This window comes from Lissotriton helveticus, chromosome 12 (assembly GCF_964261635.1).
Source record: "Lissotriton helveticus chromosome 12, aLisHel1.1, whole genome shotgun sequence".
Classification (NCBI taxonomy): Eukaryota; Metazoa; Chordata; class Amphibia; order Caudata; family Salamandridae; genus Lissotriton; species Lissotriton helveticus.
This window is the reverse complement of record NC_136073.1, coordinates 159197601-159217670: the sequence shown is the minus strand read 5'-3', so window position 1 is coordinate 159217670 and position 20070 is coordinate 159197601.

Genomic DNA, 20070 nt, shown 5'->3' with positions numbered 1-20070 from the left:
TTCTGGCAAACTATATGGATCTCTTTGCTTTATTTTCACACTATTGGGCTGCCTGCTCATTGGTGCTTTTCTGGATTACTTATGGTACCATGATCCAGAGATGTATGAATGAAGGCTAGGGGGTAGGTTACTAGCGAGAATCACTGATTTAGGCAGATGGTGTGTAATGCCTCATGTGTAAACGTTTCTCTTGTGTTAAACAGGTTAGAAGGAAGGCTGAAGAAACAGCAGTATGGTGTCTGTACGCAATTACTACAGGTGACTCTCCTGGTTGTGTTTTAGTGAGAATTAAATGAGTGTAGTGTTTAACATTGCATTGACCATTGTACTTTTGTCTTCCAGTTTCTTTTTCCCTGCTGCCCCTTCCTTCTTCTCTTTTCTTTTGGGTTTTTCCCCTTTTGGGGTTCTTTCCCTCACCGTATCGTCTGAACACCCTGTGTCTATACTTCAGGGTGTTCGGAGGGTCCGGAGGTGGAGCATTGTTGCTGCATGTGGATCCTGTGGAGTGTAAACCTGACAGATCTCTTTTTATATATTTTTGTAGTAAATTTTGGAGCACTCTACTTTTATACAATCTTTTTGAATTTCTGAAAATTGTTTCTTCCTGCTTCCTACATGATTCTTTTTCCGATAATCCAATTTTGCACTTTTTGTACATTTTTCTTTGCCTTTCATTTCACTGTTCTTGTTTTATCTCTCTCTTCTTTATTTTTAGAATTTGAAACCCTTTATTACTCGTACCAGAAGGCTTTTTAATTCAGGATCCATGTTGTACTTGATCTAATTACTGTTTTGCTATTTCTTTTTACATTGGCCTCTTTTCTTCGTTCTCTTTTTCTTTGCTGTTTTCTTGTTATTGTAACTGTCTTAATAATTATGCAAAATATCTGTAAAAAAACGTTTTAAAAGCAATTTGATATAATTAAAATAATTATACAAAAATATTCACATGTATAACTATAAAAATACATGCAAAGAAACTACATCAATGATTTGAGCAGTGGCACAGTGCTACCTGCATAATTGTAGGAGTGTATGAGCAGTGTGTAAGATATTTGAGCACAGCTATAGTAGTACATATGTGATTGTGGAACTGCATAGTTAGTAACTGTATCATTGCATGAGTACATGGCTAGTGACTAAAAGAGTACAATACAGCTAGGAGAGTTCCTGAGTGCATTTATAAGTGCTTGGATATTGGTGGAGTGATTGCAAAAGTCGATGGTGCTGCATGGGTGATTGGAGAACTGCATAGGGACTAACAGAAGGATTCCTAGATTGTATGGGTACTACCTGGGTAATTAGAGGAGTGAATCAGTAGTATGTAGCTGGTTAGAGGTCTGCCTGGATAGTGCACAGAGTATTGTAGCTATGCTTGTTAAGGGTCAGGCTACCAACCAGATTAAAAGATCCTTAAGTATTGCCCGGCGGTTTCGCCTCCTAGACCCACAAGATATTAACCAATGAAGAGGCAGGCGCTGGAGACTGGAAGGCAGGAAACAAGGGTTTTTATTCTCTCCGGAGGAGAACACATCAGTTCGGACAGCAAGTATCGTCACGAGGTGCTCTAACCGCATCTCTGAGGCCTGGCCTCTTATACACAGGTTTATTGCTTTATTACATACAACACATTCTTGGCAATGCTTTGATGTACGGAAAGACATTCTCGGAATCCCCGCTCCAAGCCCGTTCCCACACACATATACAGCCGAAGTCCCCACCCCGGTCACAACAGGTGATGATTATCGCGCAGCTGGACATTCCGCCGATCCACGGAATGTGGGGGGTTTGATCGGATCTCATAGGGTGGGGGCTTTGATCAACTCGAGGGTCCTTTAATGAGGGAAGCTTCCTACTGTACGGGGGGGGCAATAAACAGTATCCGCAGAGCTTAGGTGGTGGCCTGGGAACGAGGAAGACAAACGGGCACACAGGAAAAGGGGGTTTGCATCAAAGGGCCTGGGACCATGAAAGGAATGAAGGGAAGTGTCGCGCTGGGAACAGGATGGGGTTCCGAGGCAGAGCCGCGCTGAAGAGGGGTTTATGACCCAAGACATGTGAGAGCGGAGGGGGGGGGGTTGTCAGCGCGCGGGGGGGATGCCTGCGAGGTCGGGAGAGAGAGAGACGCTGGCTATCTGCGAAGGGCAGGGAGGCCATGGTGCACAAAATGGCTGCCGCTTACGCGCACGAATGGGCCCAAGGAGAGCAAGATGGTGCCGATAATGTTGACATTTTCAGTCTAACCTTTAACAGTCCTCCCTTTTCAACATATCTAGCCAACTTGCCTACTCAATGTCAATCTTCATCAAATTCCCAACCTCGGCATCATATAATGCTCCCATGCGTTCGTTTCCAAAGTCCACGGCCTTAGGGCAAATACAGTTTGCACATAATGAACACAGGGGTGGCAGACATTGAATTCCTAAGCATAGGCCACATATTACTACTACAGGAATTAGGATAATGGTGAACAGTCTCCAGCCCCAGTTCTTAACGGTGTTCCAGAACCAACCACCAAGCGACCATTCTTCCTGATCCTGGTGGACTTCTGAAGAGAGTCTGTGAAGATGTTCGATGGCTTTGTACACTGAGGGCGAGTTGTCCGGTATGTATGTACAGCAGCTGGACCCAATAATGCGGCATGCTCCACCACGGTCCGCAAGAACCACATCTAGGACAAGGCGGTTCTGTAGGGCCACCAAGCGGACCGCTTGGAGTTCGGTGGTGTTGTTGGCAAAGATACCAGCTGTGATGTTCATTGTTGTCTCAACTGCCTGAGTCAAATGTCGGATGGCCCGGCTGTTTGCCATCGGGCCCCAAAGAGGAACAAGTCCCTTCATAGCATCGAGGAACTGCGCTCCTGTTGAGTCGGCTTGCTCAATGTCCTTGGCTCGTTTTTGCCTATGATGATTCGCTGGGGCCACATAAGTCGGAGGAAGGACGAAGGAGATGAAACAAGTGCCCCCCCAGCCTTTGGGGAGCCAGGTGTAGGCCTTTGTGCCGCAGACGAAATACATGTTTGGGGACGACACAAAGGAAGGTGGATCCGTGGTGTCCAAAGTTCTGGTAAACCGGCAAGCACTGCGGCCCACCAGCTGTGTCCCATGTCCTTCTATGCACATGTGGCCTGTGACGTTGATGACTGATAGGGCCACAGTCAGAGTGGCAGCCGTTCGTTTGCGCAGGTAGGAGAAGGTGGGTCTGGTTGGATTGTTGAACACCTGCATTTCAATTCGTTCTTTAGCAGGGATGTCCATGTGGATGGAGTCGTTGGAGGTCTGCGGGCAGAAGTGTGTCTTTGTTTTGTTCCGCCGGACCCCGTGGGAGAAATGCGTTACGGTTTTGCTGGAGGTGGCATTGTCCTTATAGCTTTCTTGCAGGAGGATCAGCCAAGCAAGGCAGGAGCCATGAACCGAGAAGGGTGAGGGGATGAATGGTATCGAGTGTCCAGTGGCGTGGGGTAGCAACCCACAGATCCAACAGTTGGTGGCATTGGTGGCAAGATTGTGCTGGTGAAGGAGCTGTACGAAAGAGTTATTCCAAAACTCCTTTCGCCTCTCTCTGAGTTGAGGAGAGAGCGAAATCAGATAATGTTCCTTCATGGTGGTAGGCTGAGCAGTGGTCAGGAATGTTTCGTGAGCAGGTGCATTTTCTTCCACAATCCAGAGTGTGGTCATGAGGAGAAAGCAAAAAAGGATTGCGATGAAGAGTGCAATTGTCTTTGAGCTGTGGAGTCTGTCTGTTCTTGGGTTTCTGTAGTGGGTATTTCCTGTTGTCTCCATCATCTTCTTATTTGGCGCTTCCATCATCTTCTTATCTGGCGCTTCCATCATGTTCATCTTCAAGGTGCTCGGTAGTGGGCAGAACCACAGACTTAGTTTAGCTTCTCTCCAGGCAACCCTTGATTGCTTTGGGTCACCGTTTTGAGATTCAACTTAGTTTGTGGTCTACTTAGCCGAAGCTCCCTCCTTTCGACGCAGGAAATACCCTTCTCTGGATGGCACAGTGGGATCAGAGAATTTTGAAAGTTCAAGTGCTTCGGTATCAGGATAGCAGGTTAGTGACGGTCGGTCCTTGTTCAGGAGCTCTTCTTGGTCGCCGATGTTTTCTGTCGTGGCCAGGGTCGGGGAGACCTTCTTACAGTGGTGTGCGTGCAGCCAGTGCCGCTTCCCCTCCACACGAAGAGCCGTCCGGGTGGTGATTAACACTTGCCAGGGGCCCGTCCACCGGGGTTCCAAACTCTTCGTCCGCTGAAAGTTTCGGATCAGCACGAAATCCCCAGGTTGGATGGCGTGACCCGGACCCCTGGAAGCATCGGGGATGGCCTGCTGCACCTGCTGATGAATGACAGACAGAGTTTCAGTCAATTTATACAGATAATCAGACATTAGGACGTCCGGGACGTCATGAATGGAAGTTGGTTTTGGTGCGGACCAGATACTCATGGGTCGACCGAAAACAACTTCGTAAGGTGTCAAGTGATGTCTGGTGGGGGTGGAACGCATCGATAGCAATGCTAGTGGGAGGGCGTCTGGCCATTTCAGACCTGTGGTAGCTACTATCTTGGACAGTTTAAGCTTTAGTGTGGCATTGTGTCGCTCAACAAGTCCAGCGGACTGGGGGTGAAAGACTGCGTGAAATTTCTGCTTGATGCCCAACCCCTTTAAGATGAACTGGATGACTTCGGCTATGAAGTGGGGGCCATTATCGCTCCATAAAATACGACAAAGGCCGTAACGGGGGAAAAATTCCTTTAACAGTACTTTTGCGGTGGCCATAGCAGTGTTGTCACGGGTTGGGTATGCTTCCACCCATTTGCTAAAGGCGCACACCACGACAAGTACATATTTCAGGCCTTGGCACCTATCTAGCTGGATGTAGTCCATTTGCAGGACCTCAAATGGGTGGTTTGGGACCCCAAATCCTCCCCGGGGCACTACAGTTCCTTTCCCGGGGTTGTGTTGCAGGCATATCAAGCATTTATTGGACCAGACGTTTGGCGGAATCTGTGATTTTATCATTGTGCCAAACCCTGGAGACAAGTTCAATCATGGGGGCTGATCCTATGTGGGCAGGGGAGTGTGCCATAGCCAGTATGGGAATCAGGTACGAATCAGGTAGCAACCATTTGTTTGTGTCTCTTGTCCGCCAGCAGCCTTCATCATCTTTTAATCCCACCCGTGTCCATTCAGTCAACTCGTGTTGTGTGCTAGCCGTTTGAATGTCTCTAATAGTGTCTCTAGCGTCAGTCCATTTTTCTGCTTGTGACCTGGTCACGTACATATGTGTTGTCGTCCTATTTTCAGCTGTCGTTCGGGCAGTGATGTCGGCTAGCGCATTTCCCTGCCCAATGATGTCTGTCACCTTCTTGTGTGCCTGGCATTTGACGACTGCAAGCTTGTTGGGGAGAAGGACGTCCTCGATCAAGGCGGAGACTAGATCCCCGTGCAAAATGGGGGTGCCGTGTGAGGTCAAGAATCCCCTTTCCCTCCAAAGGAGCCCAAAATGGTGAACCACCCCAAAGGCATACTGGCTGTCGGTGTAAATGTTCGCTGTAGTTCCTGTTGCCAGGATGCAGGCTCGGGTCAGGGCAATCAGTTCTGCTGCCTGGGCAGATTGTTGCGTGATACGGGCTGTTTCAACTACAGTTCGGGCCGTGGTGTCTGCATAGGCAGCGGAAGTGGTGCCATCGGGGAGTTTGATGCAAGAACCGTCCACCCACAGCTCTCCGTCAGGGTCAGGAAAAGCCGTGTCTCTGAGGTCAACCCTACTTCTAGTCTGTTCGTCCGTAAGAGTCACGCAGTCATGTACAGGGTGCACGTTGGGATCGTTCTCTGGCAAGGGTAACAGAGTTGCCGGGTTCAGTGTGGTGCATCTTTTCAGGGCGATATGGGGTGCAAGCAAAGTCAGTTCGTATCCAGTCAGTCGTGCACTCGTCAGGTGATGTGTCTTGGTTTGGTTCAGGAGGGTGTCGACTGCATGGGGTACCAGTACCGTGAGGGAATTCGAGAGCACGATCCCCTCACTCTGTCGGATAGAGATCGCAGCAGCAGCTACAGCTCGAAGGCAGGCAGGCAAGGCTCTGGCTACAGGGTCAAGAGTGGCAGAGAAGTAAGCGCACGGTCGTTGCTTAGGGCCGATGGCCTGGGTCAGGACAGATAAAGCGCACCCCTCCCTTTCGTGAGTGTAAAGGGAGAAGGGCTTTTTGTAATCAGGGGTACCTAGGACGGGGGCCGAACAAAGGGCATCTCGTAGTTCCGTGAAGGAGGTTTGACATTCAGGGGTCCAAGGGAGTGGGAAAGGGACGTCTTTACCTAGCAGAGAAAGCAGTGGTTTCACAACGAGGCTGAAGTTTGGTAACCACTGTCGGCAGAAGGAGGTGAGACCTAATAGGGAGCGAACCTGCTTCTGGGTCTTAGGGACAGGAGTATCGAGAATGGTTTGGATTCGATCAGGAGTGAGTTTTCTTCCTTCTTTGGACAAAAGGTGGCCTAGGTAAGTGACCTGGGGTTGGCAGAATTGCAACTTCTTCTTGGAGACCTTGTGGCCATTTTCCACAAGGATGTGCAGGAGTTGAATGGTGGCTGTGACTGCTAATGGAGTGGTGTCGGCTGCTAAGAGGATGTCATCGACATATTGCACTAACACCACTCCGTCGGGTAACTGGACTTGATCCAGTTGTCTCTTGAGGGCCTGGCTGTAGATGCTAGGGCTTTCTGTGTAGCCCTGGGGTGCTCGGCAGAACCTATATGAGCGTTTTTTTAGGGTGAAGCCGAAGAGGTATCGGCTGTCTGGGTGGATGGGGATGGAAAAGAATGCGTTTTTGAGGTCAATGACAGTGAAGGTGGTGGCAGTAGAAGGAATCAAAGTCAGGATGGTGGTGATGTCCGAGACCACAGGGTACTGGGGTACCACCACTTTGTTGATCTCTCGAAGGTCGATGATAAAACGGTATGCTTTCTCATCTCCCTCTCCCTGTTTCTTGATGATGGGCAAGATAGGGCTGTTGCAAACGTTGCTTACTACTTCCTCTACCACTGCTGCGTCGACTAGCGCCTGAATAATCTTTACCAATGCCTTCTCGCCCTTGGGCGATATCCGATATTGTGGAAGTTTTGGGAGAGTCGCGTCTGGTCGGACAGTAATGTGCACTGGGTCGATCAACATGCGCCCTACGTCCGAATCCGCCTTGGCCCATAGATATGGAGGCAGAGTGTCAAGCAGGGATGGGTCAGCGTCGGTGATGGAAAACATGCGTCGGGGAGGGCAATGTCTAAGCAGGACAGGGTTGTCGTGAAGGAAAACTCGAACTCCGTCTTGAGAACATCTGATCGTCGCTCGGAAGTGTTTCAATAGGTCAAGTCCCATAATGGCGTCAGGGCTATTGGAGGAAAGCAAAAACGTGGTGTCAGTGGTGTTGTTTTCTACGTCAAAGAGGATCGGGGCGGACAAAGGGTTAGTGGAGGGCGTTCCATCGAAACCTGTCGATGTTATAAGTGAGCCAGACAAGGGTGCCCCCGGAATCAGTCGTTTAGATAACGCACTACGTGTTGCGCCAGTGTCTACCAGAAATGGAGACTTGGTACCCAGGACCTTAGCAGTGACGTAAGGGCCTTGCTGGTCAACATAGAGCTCGACTGGATCCCTCCCTTGCCCTTGGCAGTCCTATGCAAAGTTGTGGGTGTCATCATAGTCAGATTGCTGGTATTGGTTCTGTCTGGGTCGATCAAATGTATTTGGTCTGCCTGATCTGTCGTTAGTCGTGTCATTTGGGGGCCCTCGCTGTTGTCCCTTATTTCTCGGCCCATTCGCTATGTCCTTGGGGTCTTTGTTTCTGATTATGTCCAGAAGAACTGGGCACTGGGATTTCCAATGGCCAGTTCCTTTACAGAAAGCGCACTGGTCCTCTCTAAGGTCTGTACGTCCACTATGGGGAGTCGAAGTACGGTCCTGGGACTTAGGGGCGTTCGTCTGATAGTTTCCCCGGTATTGGTCTCGTCCTATAGTCACTCCTTGCAGTTGGGCCATCATCACCCTCTCTTTCAAGTCCTTCTTCTTTCTCTCTGTTGCCCTATCGTTTTCATTTTTCTGATGTTCATAATATTGGGCCATCTGGAGGATAGCCGTAGGTTTGGAGGCTGCCCAACTACTCTCGCTAGCCTGCAGTTTCTGGGAGACCTCGGATGACAGACCCTTAACATAATTCTGGACAAACAGATGGTGTCCGGTTGCAGTGGTCATGTCCTGGCCGCGGTAATCGGAGAACACCGTTTCGAACCGGGAGAAGTATTCCGATACATCCTCCTGGGGTTTCTGGCGACAGGCCGTTACTATCGACCAGTCCACTTTCTTTTCTGGAATCAGGGTTTTTAATTTCTGTACGATTTTATCTGGAAGGTCTAAAATGGATTTCAAAGGCTTTTGTCCCGGTCCTCGTTGTTTATCAATGTCCTCGAGTTGTGTCCAGGTATGTCCGAGCAGCTCATGGTGGTCGACTTTCCGGATTTGCTTCCACACATCAGCTGGTAGACATAACCCGAAAAACAAGTCGATGTCAGCCAGGGTCATAATCGTTGAACCTAGGGCTGTACCCAATTCAGTATAGAAGGCAGTGGGGTTTTTACGTAGGTCAGGCAGAGATTTCCGGAATGTCAGAATCTCTTGCCGGTCCCATGGCTGGTAGACCCAGTTGTACACTACCCTTCCTTTTGCATCTTGGTGGTTTGCATCATCGTGAGTCCCTGCACCTCGTGGAGGAACCCAGTAAGGGGCAGCCTCTCGTATTGGCATCATGGTGCTGGGTTGCTCAGTTTGTGGTTCGGTCGCCACGGATGTCGTGGGTTTAGTTCCCGATTCTCGTTCAGTGAGGTGGCGGAAAACCTCAAGCGTACGCGTAAGGAGGTCCGTCACATCACACTCGCCCTCATCCCCAATATCGACCTTCCGGTACAGAGTCATTAGGCTCTCGGGACCTTGGTCTCGATATCGGTCCTCGTATGCGTTCAAGACATGGTAACACAGTCGTACAGTAAAGTGTCGTCTGTGACTCCCTGTATACGATTTAAACATATCCGTGATATACTCTTCACCTTCCTTCCTTTCTACCAGTGTTCTTACTATCTTGTCGATCCCTGTTCGCTCATCTTTGCTTAGTCTGTTTATTCTTGCGGAACCAGCCCCTCGGGTCTCAGGGTCGCCTAACGTTGTCGTTTGCGGAGTATTTGGTACAAGGGGTTCGGCCGGCACAGAGACCATGGGGGCCGAAGCTGTGGCACTACCCTCATTTGCACCTGGGGGTGGTGGGTGTTGTGCTAAGGGTTGGGAAGGGGCATATGGAGGGGGCATGTAGATGGTCGGAGGGCCTAACAGCAGATCATCGCTCGCTCGTTTTTGTCTCGAGGATAAATCAGGGTAGAGCATGGGGGGCGTTCTAACCGGGCACTGGCTTGATGTTTCCATTTCTAGTTTCTGTTTGGCTTTCTCTCTTTCCTTTATCTCTCCTTCTAGTTTCTGAGCAGCTAGGTGGGCTGCTTTTCGCAGCTCTTTTTCCAACCTACTCTCAATTTTCCTTTTATGTTGTTCAGTTTCTTTGCGCCACATGCCGAAACTATCAAGCATAGCGGGCGTTGTCTTATTTTTACCTAGGGCTGTTTCTAGCGCGTTTATTTTGTCATCATCGAAGGATCCTATCAGTGGCCACTGACTTTCTCCATTCTTTTTCGTATATTTATGCCACAGTTTGTTATAGGCTATAGCGATCAATCCATGCTTCATGAACATGTCCTTATTAGGGGTGCCTTCCGGTGGAGCCGGATGGTTCATCTCTTATAAGCGGTCCGGGCTAAACAGGCTACCGATCAGTGGGGAGAAGACAGACATGACGGCTCGCAACGAGGGACAAAAAGTCAGCACTGCCTATCTTATCACTGCGTGCAAAGTCTGGACAGAATATTTCTATTCTACGTTGTTTGCAGGCAGTGAATACCTCATGAACCAATATAAAAATAAAAAAACAATTCAGTGGGGAGAATAAGTAGGCTCGCAAAGGTCTGCGTTACCTACCCTTTCACTATCTGTAAAAAGGGGGGGGGGAGGGGCTCTTCCCTGTTTGCAGACAGAGAATCTCCAGAAAAACAGTCTGCGAACAATAGTTCAGTTTCAAGTAATTAATCAGTGGGGGAGAAAGATAGACACGACAGTTGTATTACCTATCCTCCACTGTTTGCAAAGGGAGAGCCTGTTGTTTCTCCGTTTGCAGACAGAGGATCTCCAAATAAATTAACAAAGAGTAATACTAGTATTTTCTAGACAATTCAAATAACCATTTCGCAATTCGTCGTGTTTACACGACCTTACCCGGACCGCATGGACAGTTTCTTGTATTCCAAATCCAGCGCCCGATCATCCTCTTTTCCTCGTATTCCTCGCGGCACTCCTGATGGTTCCCAGCCAGGACCGTAGATCACTCGAGAGAGGTCTGTTCGGAACCAGTGAAGTTCGGATGATCGGCTGTCAGACGAGGGTCTATCGGACAGGCGCGCTCCCGATCGTTGCAGTCGTTCACTCTGTCGTCAGGACCTCTCCCACTGGATCCACGAGTCACTGATGGGCCCCACGTTTGGGACGCCAATTGTTAAGGGTCAGGCTACCAACCAGATTAAAAGATCCTTAAGTATTGCCCGGCGGTTTCGCCTCCTAGACCCACAAGATATTAACCAATGAAGAGGCAGGCGCTGGAGACTGGAAGGCAGGAAACAAGGGTTTTTATTCTCTCCGGAGGAGAACACATCAGTTCGGACATCAAGTATCGTCACGAGGTGCTCTAACCGCATCTCTGAGGCCTGGCCTCTTATACACAGGTTTATTGCTTTATTACATACAACACATTCTTGGCAATGCTTTGATGTACGGAAAGACATTCTCGGAATCCCCGCTCCAAGCCCGTTCCCACACACATATACAGCCGAAGTCCCCACCCCGGTCACAACAGGTGATGATTATCGCGCAGCTGGACATTCCGCCGATCCACGGAATGTGGGGGGTTTGATCGGATCTCATAGGGTGGGGGCTTTGATCAACTCGAGGGTCCTTTAATGAGGGAAGCTTCCTACTGTACGGGGGGGGGCAATAAACAGTATCCGCAGAGCTTAGGTGGTGGCCTGGGAACGAGGAAGACAAACGGGCACACAGGAAAAGGGGGTTTGCATCAAAGGGCCTGGGACCATGAAAGGAATGAAGGGAAGTGTCGCGCTGGGAACAGGATGGGGTTCCGAGGCAGAGCCGCGCTGAAGAGGGGTTTATGACCCAAGACATGTGAGAGCGGAGGGGGGGGGTTGTCAGCGCGCAGGGGGGTTGCCTGCGAGGTCGGGAGAGAGAGAGACGCTGGCTATCTGCGAAGGGCAGGGAGGCCATGGTGCACAAAATGGCTGCTGCTTACGCGCACGAATGGGCCCAAGGAGAGCAAGATGGTGCCGATAATGTTGACATTTTCAGTCTAACCTTTAACATGCTTGTGTTACTACCAAGGCCATTCCATATGTACATGACTAGTAAATGGAATGATTACAGTGCTGCAAAAAGAGTGCATGTTGAATTTATATGTGCTTAGGTATTGGCGGAGTGACTCCATAAGTAGATATGACTTGATGGGTGATTTAAGAACTGCATGGGACTGACAGGGGGATACCAAGACTGCATAGGTAGTACCTAGGTAATTAGAGAAGTGAATCAGTAGTGTGTAGCTGGTTAGAGGTCTACATGGATACTGCACAGAGTATTGTAGCTGTGCTTGTGTTAGTGCCTAGGCCAGTGCATAAGTATGTGCCTAGTAACTGGAATGATTACAGTCATGCACACAGAGTCCTTGGTGAATTTATAAGTGCTTAGGTATTGGCAAAGTGATTGGATAAGTAGATAGTGCTGGATGGGTGATTGGAGAAATGCATGAGACTGATAAGGGGAATCCTAGACTGCATGGGTAGTACCTGGGTAATTAGAGAAGTGAATCAGTAGTATGTAGGTGGTTAGCGATCTGCATGGATAGTGCACATATTATTGTAGCAATACTTGTGTTAGTACCAAGGCCATGATGAATGTATAAGTGTTTAGGTATTGGTGGAATGATTGGATAGGTAGATAGTATGGGTACTTGGAGAAGTGCATGGGACTGACAGGAGGATTCCTAGACTGCATGGATACTACCTGGCTAATTAGAAAAGTAAATCTATAGTAAGTACCTGGTTAGAGGATATGCATGAATAGTGCACAGAGTATTGTAGCAGTGTTTATGTTAGTGTCTGGGATATTGCATGAGTATATGGCTAGTGACTCAAAGATTACAATACTGCAAGGAGAGTGCCTGAGTGCATTTATAAGAGCTTGGATATTGGCGGAGTGATTGGATAAGTAGATAGTGCTGCATGGGTGATTGGAGAAGTGCATGGGGACTGACAGGGGGATTCCTAGACTGCATGTGTACTACCTGGGTAAGTAGAACAGTGAATCAGTAGTATTTAGCTGGCTAGAGGTCTGCATGGATAGTCCACAGAGTATTGTAGATATGCTTCTGTTAGTACCAAGGCCAATCCATAAGTACATGACTAGTAACTGGAATGATTACAGTGCTGCAAAGAGATGCCTGGTGAATGTATAAGTGCTTAGGTATTGGCAGGCAGATTACATAAGTAACTAGTGCTGGATGGGTGATTGAAGAAGTGCATGGGGACTGGCAGGAGGATTCCTAGACTGCATAGGTACTAACTGGGTAATTAGAGGAGTAAATCAGTAGTATGTAGCTGCTTAGAGGTCTGCACGAATAGTGTACAGAGTATGGTAGCTATGCTTGTGTTAGTACCAAGGTCATGGTGAATTTTTAAGTGCTTGGGTATTTGTGGAATGATTAGTTAAGTAGATAGTGTTGGATGGGTGATTGGAGAAGTGCATGGGAATGACAAGATAATTCCTAGACTGCATAGGTACTACCTGGGTAATTAGAGGAGTGAATCAGTAGTATGTAGCTGGTTAGAGGTCTGCATGGGTAGTGCACAGAGTATTGTAGCTGTGCTTGTGTTAGTACATAGGTCATAGTACCTGGGTCATAGTAGTATGCAGCTGATTAGAGGTCTGCATGGATAATGCACAGAGCATTGTACCTATGCTTGTGTTGGTACCAAGGCCATGGTGAACTTATAAGTGCTTAGGTATTGGTGGAGTAATTGGTTAAGTAGATAGTGCTGGATGGTTGATTGGAGAAGTGCATGGAACTGACAGAAGGATTCCGAGACTGCATAGGTACTACCTGGGTAATGGCAGGAGTGAATCAATAGTATGTAGCTGGTTAGAGGTCTGCGTGGATAGTGTACTGACTACTGTAGCAGTGTTTGTATTAGTGTCTACACCAATGCATGAGTATATGACTACTAACTGGAAGATTATAATACTGCAAGGAGACTTCCTGAGTGCATTTATAAGTGCTTGGATATTGGCGGAGGGTTTGGTTAAGTAGATAGGGCTCAATGGGTGATTGGGGAAGTGCATGAGGACTGACAGAAGGATTCCTAGACTTCATAGGTACTACCTGGGTAATTTGAGGAGTAAATCAGTAGTATGTAGCTGGTTAGAGGTCTACATGGATAGTGCACAGAGTATTGTACCTATGGTTGTGCTAGTACTAAGGCCATTTCATAATGATATGACTAGTAACTGAAATGATGACAGCGCTGCAAAAAGAGTATATGTTGAATGTATAACTGCTTAGGTATTGGCGGAGTGATTGCATAAGTAGATAGCGCTGAATGGGTGATTTGAGAAGTGCTTGCGGACTGACAGGGGGATTTCTAGACTGCATAGGTACTACCTGGGTAATTGGAGGAGTGAAACAGTACTGTGAAGGTAGTTATGGGACAGCAATGTTAAACCAAACACCAAACATTATGTGGCATATTTCAACAGTACCTCTCTAGAGATTTTAAAAAACTAGTCTCATCAGAAATACCTCAACATATGCAAGTACAGACATACTTCACACACAGGTCCATGCCCATTTTAAAACTTGACAGACTGCACTTCTATTTTAAAATGTATTTTGTGGGTAAACACATACTGACTGGATGATTAGAGTAGTGTTAGGAGAGTACATGGTTTATTCTGAAATGTATGGTTACTGCCTGGGTACTGCTAGGAGAGTACATGGTGAATTTATAAGTGCTTTGGCACAGTGATTAGATAAAGACATGGAACTGGCTGCATGATTGGAGGAGTGTATGGGTATTGACAGGGTGATGGCTGCACTGCAATGGTGGTCCTCACTTTAACACTGCATGAGTTATTACCTGGGTCATTGCATGAGTATGTGGATACAGACTGCATGATTAAAGAAGTGCAAATAGAGTGCATGGTAAATGTATAACTGCTTGTATATTGGCAGAGTGATTACATAAGTACAAAGTGCTGGACGGCTCATTGTAGAAGTGCGTGGGCAGTTATAGGGAGATTACTAGACTGCATAGGTACTACCTGGGTAATTGGAAAAGTTAATCAGTAGTATGTAGGTGGTTAGAGATCTGCATGGATACTGCACAGAGGATTTGTAGGCATGCATATCTTAGTGCCTGTACCATTGCATGAGTATGAGTGTAGTGACTTATTTTTTTACAGTGCTGCAAAGAGACTGGATTATGAATTTATGTGCTTGAGAATTAGAAAACTGATTGGATAAGTGTATTGTGCTGTATGGGTGATTGGAGGGGTGTATGAGTACGGTCAGGGCAATGGCTGCTCTGCAAGGACAATGCTTATGGGATTGAAGTAGTGCATGAATCTCTGCTGCTATTTGACCATTTTACAACAACTTTTAATGTTACACCTAGCCAAATACAAAGCAGGAACCATTCACATGTCTCTGCTATAAGTCTCATCATATTACTGAAAAACATAAATGGATATCTCTCTACCACTACACTATCTACACCTCATAAATTCACAGAACAAACTTCAATTTTAAACCAAACACCAAAAATGATGTGGCATATTTCAACTGTACCTCTCTAGAGTCTTAGAAAAACTAGTCACATCACGAAAACCTTAACTCACATATGCACTTCCAATTTGAAATCAACACCTAAAATTATGCGGCATACTACTAATGTACATATCCACACACCGAAACAAACTATCATAATCACCAATAACCATTCCAAAACATACATAATACTATACATAATTTATATTAAACAACATTTAAATACATTACAAAAAACTGCAATAAACATTTCTTCATTTCAAAATATATCTCAAACTTCAAATTTCATGATTCATATTTTATATTTGAAAACAAAGAGACTACACAATACACCTCACAAATTGATAACTCACCTTTCAAATTGATTTGTAGATTATGAAGTATCAGAATCTCACACCAGATTTTCTTATGCACACAATCAATATAATGCACTGCTCTTAGCAAAACCAGTACTGGCAAACTTTCCCTCTCTTTCCCTACACATCTAGATGTAAATAACAAATCACATTGCATACAAGAATATTTCAAATTCTAAAACACAGTTCTATTGGTTACACATATCAACCCTTGCCAACTGACTTCTAACTGAATCCAAAATGCTTCTGGGATTTTCTGGAATAGCGCCTGCACAGTGCCCCATAAGTGATGGCACCGCAAATCCATACAGGAGTTCAAAAATATATTACAAATAATGCACTACTTTTAAAGATAGCACAAACTTTGGAAATCTCACTGTAATAACATATGACTTTAATATTTACAACAAATTCACATTTTAATGCCACAGTTAACTTTCAAACCTACCCCCATTCTCCTTAATGCCTGTTTCCATAACAACAGGTCATGGAACACTCAACTGAAGTTACAGGTCACAAGTTCAGCACACAATGTTGCAAATACAAACAGCAAGTGTGCGCTGACTTTCCAAAATATTAGCTTATCCTATCTAATGTACCTTTCAAACATTTTTTACTAATCAATAAGAAACAGGCTTTTTAAAGACAGAAACATGCACCCTATTTTTGACTATATAATGTTCTTAAACAGCCAATCATTACTCTTCTTTTTTAAAAACTGCATCTTGTCCACCATTTTAGATACCTCTCATTCTACCAACTGTCTACCTCAAATACACACATCTTTTCAGTGCATCCAGACTTCCCTTCAAGATGCTTAGAGTGTGGATTGTGGGACACAGTTATGTTTTCTGGTGCAAAAGGTATGCTGAACACAGAGGTCTAGCTGTGCAAAATGTGGACATTAAATAGATTGGACAAAGAGGATTAAAGTGGCACCAATTGATGCCTTTGGTTAAAACCTTTTTACATCTCCAACCCCCTGACCTCATGATTGTGCACTGTGGAGGCAATGACCTAGGCACATTGACTGGAGTAGGTCTGGAAATGCTAATAAAGGACACCTTTGCAGAATTGATGTTGCTTTTGCCTCAAACTGTGTTTGTATACTCTAACATATGCCACAGACAGAAATGGAAGTGGTCCAATCAATTCTGTCCACAGATGGAGAAAGCTAGAAAAAATGTCACTTATAAGGGTATTTCTGCTTATCTCAGAGACCATAATATGGGCTCCATATACAACAACAATCTGCGTTTCGATATGAATGGCATCTACAAGAGTGATGGTGTACATTTCACAGATAAGAGAAACAGAGTCATTCTCAACAACCTAAGGCTCTGCATCGGCACTTAGATATAGCTACAAAAATATCCCAGTAAACACAAGGGCTCCTTTAGAGTCACCTAATAAGCGAACATTTAATTTAGTTTTTGAAAAAAAAAATGTTTTTTCTTGCTTGGAGTCACTCACACAGCGCGACTTAAAGCAGCGCACCTGTCGCGTTCACATGGGGGACTGTGCTGAGAGCCACGCACCCATCTCGTTCACATGGGGGGCTGCACTGAAAGCGACGCACCCATCGCGTTCACACAGAGGGTTGCACTGAGAGCCGCGCTAGGGTTGCTACTCCATTTTTTTTAAAATCGTCCACTTTGACTTATTTACCTTGGCCTTGGGGACCCCATCCCCCTAGCCATGCCCTCATTTAAATTTTTTTCCTTAAAAATCAACAAACGAGAGGAGGGCCTCGTGGCCCCCTCCCAGGCCACATCTGGCCAGGGGTGCCCCATTCCCTGGGGCCCGGCCTCTACGCTGGGGACCATGGGGGGAGCCCCAAAGCCCCTACGGTCCCTGCTGTCTCCCCTCCTCCTGCAGGAGCTGGCCTTGTTTTTCCACAGGGGGAGCAGCTGATATGCAGCTCCCCGTGTGGAAAATCAATCTGCATTGGATTTTGAAAGAGAGAGCAGGTGTCCAGCTCTCACTTACAAAATCCAAAGCAAGTTTGCTATGGCAGCGCGGGAGCCGCACGGCTCCCACCCTGCCATAGCAAACAGCAGTGTCCAGGGGGTGGACACCCGGGACACTGCAAGAGCTGGCACTGGGGGGCCATCAAGGGCTCGAGAAAGCCCCGTAACGGACCCCCACATTTACATAGTTAGTACCCCAGGGAGGTGGTAGTCCCCGGGGCATGTAAAGGGGCTCAAGCCCCCACACAGGTTATTTTTTCTTAAATGAGAGGCGTGGGGAGGTGGCAGTCCCCAGGGGTGCGGGGGCCCCCATGGGCAACCGCCAAATATTTTTTGCCCATCTGGGGGCTTAACAATAACAAAGCACAGGCTCTTTGCGCACCCAGTGCGAGTTTGGCTGATTTTTTAAAAGATATATACTTTTTTTTTTTGGTCTGGGGATCCTTGCGGGACCTCCTGAGCAGGCATAGGGGCTCAGGGTGTTTTTACCCTGTCCCTTTTCTTGTTTTGCATGCTTAATTCTCTCTTTTCTTGTGACTCGGTTACACCATTTAAAAGAAAAGGTCGCTTTCTAATCCAAGCACTAACTTTTTGCTAAATTTGGGGTAATTCCACTGTAGCCTTTCTCGAAATTTCCATTTTGGGACCCCCCTTTTTTCTCAGCCCCTGCTTGATGAATCACTCCCAAACTTTCAGGATTGTGATGTATTCCTATAGGTTCTGAATCGATCCCCCTATTCCTGACCCTATTCTGGTTAACAAACCAACAAGTTAACTAGCAGTCAGCCCATGAGGCAGCAAACCCCCATGATGCAGATACCGTTATCTGACGAAGCCACACTACGGCACAGGAACGTGTTATCTGATTAGGTCATAACGCTTGCGATCTAATTAGACAAGCGATATTCCTCCAGCCCCTGATAAGGCATACGGAGTTCTCATAACAAATCAAACCTATGACAGACCTGGGAAAAACCCTGCGGCCATTGTTTTGATTTCACCGAGAACTTCAGCAAAAGAATGTGCTAACGACCTGGTCGTATGACATCCTTATTGACGTATCTATGTCCATCCTTACGTCAATCTCGGCACCTTAAAGGTATAAATATTACCGATATTGCCCTATGCAAACACACACGGTGGTGACGAGGACGGAGCAGCCAGACTTGCCGAAGCCCAGAGCAGAGCAGACCCCGCTGGCGCAGCCCCGCCTTCCTGACGCGCTGAGAGCAGCTGCTTTCTCCTGCCGAGAAATCCAGCACCGGCGTTTCCGGGTAGCCCTCGCAGGCAGCCTAGAATATCGAGACCAGAAACGAGAGATACCATCACTCATTCATCCTAACTTCCAGGTACAGAACTGAATAACCCCTCGCAGAGAATTCTTTAGTCAGTCACTTGGCAAAAACAAACTTAACTTAAACTGTAACTTTCTATTCCCGCCCACGTATTAGACTTAGGTCAGGTACACGGGGTAGGCGTATCTAGAAACACCAGTTGAGTACGTTTAGTCAAATGTATATGTGTATGTAATATATTTTATTCATTTTAAACCTTCATATGGCTTAGAAACCATATCAATGTTTTTACAGTATTATTTTATACTTCTGCTTTTAATGTATGCACTTTACTTAACTATAAGTATTGCAATAATATCGATCCATTTCTCTTGTACGAGAAAAGAGACTGATCAATAAATAACATCTTTTATTGAACACGCCCGTCTCTTCCTTTTCTCTACACTCTGATGAGACTAAGAATGCACGTACTGACTGAGTAAAATAAATTGCCTTTTGTTCACACGACTCTCGAGATACACTCTTGATTAGGGGAGAGCAAAGTTGTCATGTTCTATGGTTGTCAGAAACTAAATCCCTTCTTGTCTAATCAGGGAAGTTAATTCCTTCCTGAACATTCGAGAAAGTTTCTAGTGAACTCTGAGCTAGCTGGCAAACCCAAAACTTTAAGTCTAATATCGACAGTAGTAGACCTAGTTAACGTCTGGTCTAGGCCTATACTATTGAAGGTATTATTCCAATGCGCAGAGCCTATTGGGATAATAGGAACTACACTACATGGCGCCCAACGCGTTTGGAAAGGGCGATAAAACTAACGTAAGACATTTAGAGTAACTCAGTCATGCTTTCTCACTCAGACCCCTTTTCCCCATAATACTCCAAAGACGTCTGGAGTGGGTGAAAGGTAATATCCGCCAAACCTCGCAGGAGGAAACTCCTATGTATGGTACTTGGTTTAGTCAACGTTGAAGGATAAACCGTTCCAAAATATTGTGCATCTAATCTTTGTTTCCATAAGAAACCTGATCTGCAAACAAAAGAAATAACCATCCTGTCAGTAAAATGGGAGACAGTGATGAAGAAAGAGAGGCAGTTAGATTAGCAGCTGACATAGCAGAAGCTGATACTGCACTACAAAATGCAGACCCGGAGATAATACTCATCCCGGTCATCAAAAGGAAACCTATAACCTTAAAAATTATAGAAAATGGACTGACACCTAGAGGTGGTACAGTCATATTCGTAATTGAGGCACACGAATATCGGCAGACAGAGGTATACTATTCATGGATACATTTTCCAGCAGCAAATGCTGTAACAAAGTACTTCCACTATTACAAAATAGAGTAACCTCCTGAAACGTACACTCCTTTCGAGGAGGTGGAAGTACCACTCAAATTTCAAGAGCACCTGCTCTTATTTGATGGCGC